General features: G+C 36.8%; 1 pseudogene; it reads left to right on the forward strand.

Annotated features, from left to right (window-relative positions):
* The first annotated feature begins 1,306 nt into the window (after window positions 1-1,306).
* On the forward strand, window positions 1,307-5,106 carry LOC109241743 (annotated as a pseudogene).
* Window positions 5,107-7,591: the final 2,485 nt, after the last annotated feature.

Consider the following 7,591-nt stretch of genomic DNA (forward strand, 5'->3'; position numbering starts at 1 on the left):
TTCATTTCTCAATCTTCAATCAAGTGTCACATTGTATGAGTTTCAGGAGTGTGTACCTGGATACAGCCAAAATAACTACAAAAGCTCAGCAATTGAAGGGGCAATTTCAGCAGTAATTGACCAGCAAAACAACTAGTAAAATCAGCTTCAAACAAGCATAGATGTGCAGCAATCAAATTCAATTACCCAACAGACTTTGAGATGATTTTGCAAACCAAATTCAAACCATTTTATGCTCAAAATGTGACAGAATTATTTCAGGAATTTGAGAAGAAATCAGAATTACTGAAGATCTAATGAAACAGTAAAATCTATATTTCTGTGTATCAATTAAAGTGTTCCCGGCTGCTAAAAATGAAAGGGAAAGGGTCCTTATATAGGCACACCTAAGGCAGCCCAAGCTTGACTAAACAATACCCTTTTTACCCTTCTTTGTTTGATTATTTTACCCCTTTTACCCCTCTAAAATATCTGAAAATCCTTGCTCCCTAACAGACTAGTGCTCACCTTATCTTCTAGAGCCTTCTTCCTAACAGAAATGATTCCCTCCCAACCTGAAATCCCTAAATTAACCTTTTCCCAATCAGTTATTACAACCCCTGCCCCTTCCTTTGAGACCCCTAAAGTTTCCCTTTTGTGAAATTAAGACCCTAAGAGTTCCTACTAATTAACAAACTAGGACAAACAACAAAATTCAGAATCAAAGAAACAATGAAGATCAAGCAAACAAATACTGATTCACTTTAAATTTGTAACTAAATCTGCATCTATTTATTAATGAACTTGAAATCAATATGACACACACATGAACACTTGAATCTATTATGAATTCAGAATTCCTAACAAGAAACTAATATGCATAATTTGGATTAACTGGACACAATACTAATAAACCCTAAATACTAACATGCCGCCATTTTAATTTTCCTAATGAACAAACAACTAAGCAGAAAAATGTTGATGACTAAACATACGACCAAACCAACAATATCATTTAGAAAACAAAATCAAACAAAGAAAGAGAAAAGAAAATTACCTGTACTATCCCTTTCAATACTGGAATTACTCACTCAATCCACCAAGCCAAAGAGTGAACTCGAACTACCGTTAATCGTCTGTTCTTACCAAGAACCGTCGACTAACGGATGTTTTGAGTTCACTTAAACACCACACGACCCAAAAAGACGCAAAGGGAAAACAGAAATTAGGGCTCAACATTTCAGATTCGAGATTTGAACCATTTGGGAGTGTTTTTGAGGAAATTGCTGATAGAAGTGGGAAGAGGAAGTGAAGGAGGTCCTAGGGTATGAATTTGGGACAATTTGGTGGCGGCGCCGCCATCGGAGAAACTGTGGCGGCGCTTAGGGCTCATGATTTCAAACGAAAATTCGAGGAGCTTGAGTGGGTTTCGAGGGAAACTGGGTGGGGATTTGAGATGACGAGGCAAAGGGGAAGCTGTGGTGTTAATTTCACGGCGATTGAACGCCGGCCCCCGCCGTAGGCGATCTCTGGCTGGCGGCAGGCGGTGGCTCAGGGGAGGGAGAGAGACGAGTTGTGGGGAGGGTTCTGAGAGAGGGGGGTAGGGTGTTAGGACAGTTATATATTAGGGATACCCCACTTCTGAGCCGTTAGATGGATTAACCTCGACGGCTCAGATCTATCCTAAAAAAACGGGGTCGTTTGGTCGATGGGGGAGGGGGGCTGGACCGAGTCTGGGGATGGATTTGGGCTGGACTGACCGGGTCTGGGGGTGGATTTTGATTTGGGCTAAACCAAACTGGCCCAAAATCAGCCTTTCTTCTAATTCTTTTCTTTTTCAATTATTTTTTTTTTCTTTTTCTCCAAATTAATTTACATCCTAAATCAACTCTTAAACGAAATTAATTTCCCAAATTAAATTAATTACTCATCATAGTATTAACAACAATTAATTAATTCCCAAATTGAAAGAAACTACAAAATTTAAAGTTAAAAAGTTTTAAAAAATGCAAAGTGAGTCATTTTTTGTGATTCTCATTCTACAAAATAACATAATTACTAATTAATTTTTAAAATGCACAACTAACTCCTAAATGCTCATGCAACACATTTTTGTATTTTTTCCCAATTAAAATGAACAGACAAAAATGCACACAATTAACAGAAAATGCCACGAAAATCCACAGAATTGCACACTGAAAGAAATTATTTTATTTTGAATTTATGAGAGTAATTTATATAGGGCAAAAATCACGTGCTCACAGGGATAACATGTCACTTACTCATAGAGTTCAACTATATATATATATATATATATATATATATATATATATATAGTAGTAGTAAGTTTTTAATTCCAAACATTTATAAACTCCCTTGTAAGACTCAAATGGAATTAACGATTAGAACCATAAGATTCAAAGGATATTTTTAGTATGTAATACACACCTTTAGTTTAAACCACATGACTCAATCTGTTTACATTCTTAAAATTTGTGCTCAGTAAAATTAAGACGCATAAAATGAAACCGAGGGAGTATTTGGATTAGAGCACTGACTTTGTGACTTGTTTCTTTTAATATATCCTGCTCATGTTTGTCAGTAGTATTCTGCATTGTCATTGATATCAAACTTGTCAATCTAGTTCACAAGATGCACATGATGTTTGCAGAAATTGTGAGATCGGGTTCTGATTCAGTAAAATCATGATCTCCTCTAAAGAACTACCTACAATGATTACGTACTAACAGTACAATACCTGGATTGTTACAGATATCATGTACACATTTCCTTTCTGTATAACTGGAGTTATTTAACACCTGGATGGCATTCTTAAAGAAAGCTTACTCTGAAGGGTTTGACTTACTGGACTATGAATCCAAATTAGTTGAATAGTTTTTCCTCTCATGGTGTCATTAAATCCTTAGGATGGAAAAGAAGAAAGTCCTTATATACCTAAAAATCTACATATTGTTTGCTTCTTATCTACTGTACGAAAAGAAAAAAAAAAGTTCGTCTTTTGGTCCAATTTAGAATCTTCTATCTCTGTCGAGTATTTGTTGCTCGCTGTACTGTCAACTTACATTGAGAATTGTTGGTATGTAGTATAATATAATGTTGCATCATCTTCTTATATTATATTCTGCTTCTTGCTGATCTTTCAGCATGCTTGATTAATCATCTTAAAACAGACAGATATAGGGACATATTCTTTGTGACTGTTTGCAGAAAACCAAACATCAGACGCATTGTTAGTGCAACTTTTGAGAAGAAAGTTGGCAAGGTACCAGATTTTCCTTCTGATCAAGATGCAATCTTCCAACTCAATAGCCTAATACAAAGACATACATCTCATCATGTACTGTTGGTGCTAGATGATGTTTGGTATGGGTCAGAGTAACTCGTCGAGAAATTTATTTTTGATCCTCGATTTAAGATTTTGGTTACCTCAAGATCTGTGTTCCCAAAATTTGAATCCACTTACAAGCTGAAATCATTGAGTGAGAAGGATGCACGGGATCTTTTCCACCATTCAGCCTTCAGAAATGGCACTCCTAATGTGGGACCTGATCTTGTGGATAAGGTAACAGATATAATATCATAAGATTAGATTATTTTTTAGCCATCCTGATCACATGAAAATGCATGTCTGAAGCATAAACAGTGAAATTTTGTGTGTGTTGTAAAAGAATTTGGGATTGAGGCATAGTTGATTGATTTTACGGAAGAGTGAATGACTCTTGTTCTAAGTAGGTTAACCAAATTCTTGAACAATATGCAATGTAGAAACATGTAAAACACTGTATGGCCAGTCTGACGCGATATGGATAAATAGAGTAAAGATGCAGCCTAAAAGGAATATACTCTTTGCTACTGAGAATCATCTATTTCGTTCCTTAGAAGTGAGCATAGATGCCTTGGATGAAATAGCTTTTCCCATTATAGGACAAATATTGGGAGATTGCTTCTTGGACCTGGGATCATTTCCTGAGGATCAAAGAATTCATGCGGCGACTCTTTTGGATATGTGGGTGGAACTATATAACCTAGATGAAGATGGCATGAGTGCGCTTGGAATCTTATTTGAACTTTGTTCACAAAATGTGGTTAATCTTGCACTTGCAAGGTAAAATTTCTTCGCTATTAACTTGAATGTCATTTCTTGTATGCTACATTGAGCTGAACTGAATCTTTGATTGTTAAAGGGGGGAAAAACATATAGAAGAAGAACAACAATTAGGGACAAGCATGTTCTGTCGCTAATTATTTCTTTACCTATTTCATCAATTAATTTGATCTGCTGACGGCCATTACATCGTCCTTCTCCACTTCCTCAATTCTGTTGGCAAGAATTAATTAATTTGCTGACGGCCATTATATCCTTGATCATGTGTGAGGTTGGGAAGGCATTTGCAAATTCAGTTGTTAAGATATCTTCAATGTGGCCAAATCTTGTAGAGATGAATTTGGAGTACTGCAATGACTTAGTAATACTACCTGCTGATATATGTGATCTTGTTCATTTAAAGAAGCTCAGCATTTGTTATTGTCAAGAACTAATTGCACTTCCTGAAGATCTAGGAAAGTTGGAAAATTTGGAAATACCGAGGCTTCAATCTTGTACGAAATTAACCGATCTACCAGAGTCCATGGTGAAACTTCAGAGATTGTGTTTTCTTGATGTCTATGACTGTATAGATATGGATTCCATGCCAAGGGAGATAGGTCAATTGTTTTCTTTACAGACTATCTGCATGGGAAGTCGCCTGGGGTTCGATGAGCTTCCATGTTCTGTGATAAATCCAGTGAAGTTGGAAAATGTCATCTGTGATGAATCTGTGATGAAGAAACTGCCTTGTTATGGGAACCGTACAAGGGATACCTGAGAAATCTGAGAATCAATGTGCTGAAGGAGGATAGCAACTTGAATTTGCTGCATAAATCATCATTTAATCTGATGTAACATAGTTTAAATCACTTTTGCTTTTGCTCTAGGTACTCACTCATAGTACAAGAGAATAGATAATGTGGAACAGGATAGTTGTGACAATGAGTTGATCAGAACTTGTGATAATGCAGTTTGATTTGAATTATAACATCTATTCGCTTTAATACAAATATTTTTGTTTTCTGGAGAGGATGTATAGTGGATGGACCTCAGCATGTAAGTATTTGTTTTTTTGGCTCTTATTTCGAGAAAATACAAAAAAACAAAATAATAGTAATAATAATAAAATCTTTGCTTTTCTTCTTTCCCTTTTCCTTGTCCTTCAGCAATTAAGAGCCCGTTTGGACACAAGAAATTTTTAATTTTTTTTAATTTTTTTTTGAAATTAGCGCTTGTTCATAAAATATCCAATTTTTACTTGAAGATTCATTTTAAAAATTTCAGAAAATTTGAAAAACTCCAAAAAACTGTTTTTTAAAATTTTCATTCAAATCACTAACAAAACTTCAAAAACAACTCAAAATTATATTCATGTCCAAACACAACCCGGAATTTCAAATACCATTTTCACTTTGAAAAATTTTATCACCGTGTTTTGGAATTTTCTCTTTTTAGTACCCACTGGACCCCACACTTTCCAAATCAATTACACACTCACCTACCAACCAACATAGCACATGGGTGTCCTCCATAATTTGCAGAATACCTCTGCTAGTAGTTTTATCTTCTTTTTCTTTTTAATCATTCATGTTTATCTTTTTCCCAGTAAATTATTAATTTGCTAAACATTATTTAAGTTCTTAATCTTTCTTGTTATATAAGTGTCACGACCCCAGTTCACCCTCCATGAACATGTCGTGATGGCATCTAGTTCCTACAACTAGGTAAGCCTAACAATGCGGAAATAACAGCCTAACTTGCGAAATGGTTAAATAAAGCTAGACATATTAAAATAATAACTGCATATAAGGCCGCTCGGCCTATACAACTCAAAAGGAATGCGGGAGTCTACAACTCAATCCCAAAACCCTGAAACTCACGGGAACCACAGGCTAATAGAAATACTGTAAATGCTCTAATCTCCAGAATGTCCACATCAAAAGTATGATAGAATCTAGGCACTACAGATAGAATAAGGAAGGAGACTCTTCGGTCTGCGGACGCTGCAGATATACCTCGAAGTCTCCGTAGCTCTCCTCGCCTCAAGGATAGTGCGCCTGAGTGGAGGTACCTGGATCTGCACATAAAAAAAACATGCACAGGAAGGGCATGAGTACACCACAGCGGTACTCAGTAAGTGCCAAGCCTAACCTCGGTTGGGTAGTGACGAGGAAGGTCAGGGCCCTACTGAGGCTAAACAATAAAATATAAATCAACAGTATGAAAATAGGCAGTAACAGTGAGTACAGCAGTGGAATAAGACAGACTAAACAAAGTAATAACAAATACACAATGAACGGAGCAAACACAGAATAAGTACAGCTCAATACCAATGATAACAATGAGGATCTCCCAGGATATCGTCCTGTAGTCCTTTTCTCAACTGTCCAGTGGATCTCCCGGGATACCGTCCCGTAGTCCATCATATGTGTATATCCGAAGGATCTCCCGGGATACCGTCCCGTAGTCCAACTATCAATGTGCAGGGGGATCTATCGGGAATCTAACCCGCAGTCCCAAAGTATGTACAGGGAGATCTATCGGGAATCTAACCCGCAGTCCCAAAGTAAATGTGCATGGGGATCTATCGGGAATCAAACCCGCAGTCCCAAAGTAAACAAACAAGGGGAGAGCTACCGGAATCCCACATCCGTAGTCCCATTGTAAATGTGCAACCACAACCAGAAGATATTCAGAAATGAAGTACAAAAGACAAACATCAGGTAGTACTAGCCTAGCATGCTTCACGTAGTACAGTCAAGGCAACTTAAACAATTAGGCAAGTTAAATCAACTAAACATGCTTTTCTAATCTAACACAGGTTATAACTGCAAGTAAAACAAGGCAAATATGAAGGAAACTCAGTCTCAATATCTTAAGTAAAAATCGGATTTTTCAACAATTAGCTCAAGTACGTGCTCGTCACCTCACGTACAAGGCACTCAATTACCACATATCATATCCTAAGGGGAAAGGTCCCCCACACAAGGTTAGACAAGCCACTTACCTCGAACCGGCTCAAAATCAACTAGAAATCACGACTTTGCCACGAGTATCCGACTCCAAATGGCCCAAATCTATTCAATTCAATAACACATTGTAAATAACATCGCAAACAACTGGTTTTGCTATTTAATTCAAAGCTACGACGTGAAATTAGGTGAAATGACCAAAATTCCCTTTAGGCCAACGTCTCGGAATCGAATAATTTTCAGATTTTCAGAACCCTCGTACTCTCACGAGTCTAACCATATAAAAATCTCCCAAATCGAAGGTCAAACACCCACTCAAAACCCAATAGTTTAGCCTATGAAGTTTCATCCAATTTTTCCAATTTTTGATCCTAAATTCGAATCTCTAATGATGGATTTAACTACAAAATGATGAAATATAACTAGAATGGATTTAAAGAAAACGTTACCCGAATAATCTTACTCTTCAAAAACCCTCTAAAAATCGACCCTTCCCCGAGCTCAATTTGATTTTCTAACTTATGAAACTAAC

Source organism: Nicotiana attenuata, unplaced genomic scaffold, assembly GCF_001879085.1.
Source record: "Nicotiana attenuata strain UT unplaced genomic scaffold, NIATTr2, whole genome shotgun sequence".
In the NCBI taxonomy this organism is placed as follows: Eukaryota; Viridiplantae; Streptophyta; class Magnoliopsida; order Solanales; family Solanaceae; genus Nicotiana; species Nicotiana attenuata.